The following is a 2008-nucleotide window of genomic DNA, read 5'->3' as shown; positions in this document are numbered from 1 at the left end:
AGGACCCCAGCGTTTTTCACAATAAAGCTGTTACTCCTGGGAATGATGTGTCACAAATAAACGTTTTATGTTTAAGCTCTAAAAATGTAAATATAAGTAAAGGTGCATCCGCTGGGTCACTGAAAGCTCAAATACGCATGAACAGTGCACCTTATGCCTGGGTGGGATCTATGGAAAGGCTCTCCAGTGGTTCAGATCTTACCTTGAGGACCGAACTTACAATGTCGCGATGATGATGATGGCATTGACCTGTGGTGTTCCCCAGGGGTCGATTCTGGGGCCCCTCTTGTTCAATCTCTACATGCTTCTACATGCTTCCACTGGGTCAATTGATATCCAGTAATAATGTGTCCTACCTGACAGCGGGTGAACATGGGCCTGCGGATTCACTGTGTCACCGTATCAAACAGATTAGTGTGTGGATGCAAAACAACTTCCTCCAGTTAAAGGTCCTATATCATGCAAAATCGACTTTTTGGAGCTTTTAGCCATGTTGTTATGCTATTTCCTTATCAAAAACACCCCCAGAGTGGTTTGTGGCTTCATTCACGCAGCTCTCAGTAATCCTCCTGAATCCTGCTCTCTGAGGCTCCGCCCTCTCCTGGTGAACGACTGAGTGTTCAGTTGTGTCGTAACAGCGGAATGGAAGTGCTCGACGTCTGTAATGTAATGTCTTAATTCTTTGCTTACGGCCTGATTTTAATTTGTAAAACAGCGTTTTCATTATTTCGGTCGTAAGAGAGAAACAAAGAGTAAAAAATGAAAAAAAAAAAAAAAAAAAAAAGGATGTGCCCGAGGTGCTTCCAGGTCAGCTGTGGCCAAAACAAACACATCGCGTCTGAACAGATCAGTCATGTTTGCGCTGCAGCTGTGAAGATGGAGCTCGTTATAACTGGACACACCTGTTCTTTATTCTTACCTAACGATAATGTCACGGACGGAGAAAAAGAAGCGCGTTTGGCAACGAGGACGAGGAGTTTATATTCAACCTTTTTCAAGAAGAGGCCACTCAGCTGTTTTTTTCTCCGGGATTCAGCGACTATCAGCCAAAATATTGTTTTTCTGTGACTGTCACTGATGTTTGGGGAACCTTCGCCAGAATCAAAGTGGATTAACTTTTATAACCAACGCGAATCCCATCATGTAAACAGCGATGGAGCAGAGGGTGAGTCAATCCAAACGCGGGTTAGCTTGTGTGTTAGCATATTAGCACGTGTGTTAGCCATTTATGAAGCTGTATTGCAGATGTCAACTCTGTATAACTGCATCGTGAAGTGACTTCACTTATTGTTGTTTATTTATATTACGGTAAAGTTGTATGTGCGGAGAGAGGGGGCGGAGTTAACTGAATGGAAGCGTTGTGTCTTCCAGGTTTGAAAAATACTTCCAGAAAACACTTATATTTATCACAAAAATGAGTGCTCCATAATGGTAGAGGTATAATATATCATATAAATGCCTATACTTAACTTTGGAATGGCTAAAATAGCATGATATAGCCCCTTTAAATACAGATAAAACTGAGATCATTGACCAAAAAGTCAAGTTAGAAAAATCTTGGGGTAATCATGGACTCAGACCTGAATCTTAACAGCCATATTAAGTCCATTACATCAATGGTCTTTTACCACCTAAAAACATTGCCAAAAAAACAATGTTTGATTTGGAGAGATTAGCCTAATGCATGTGTTTGTAACGGCCTGTTCCTTGGCCTCACTAAACGAGCTGTGTCCACTAAACGAGCTGCAGTGTATCCAAAACGCTGCTGCTCGAGTCCTGACCAGAACCAGGAAATAGGACCATATTAGTCCAGTGCTCCGGTCTCTGCACTGGCTTTCAGAGAACAGAATTCAAATTAACTCTGCTTGTGTATAAGTCTCTTCATGGTCGGGCACCAAAGTCCATCTCTGACATGTTACAGCCGTATGAACCACCTCGGGCCCTGAGATCCTCAGGAGGGGCCTCCTGGTGGTTCCCAGAGTCACCACCAAACACGGAGAGGCTGCAT

This window comes from Gobius niger (assembly GCF_951799975.1).
Source record: "Gobius niger genome assembly, chromosome: 1".
NCBI lineage: Eukaryota > Metazoa > Chordata > Actinopteri > Gobiiformes > Gobiidae > Gobius > Gobius niger.
Note: the sequence above shows the minus strand (reverse complement) of the source record.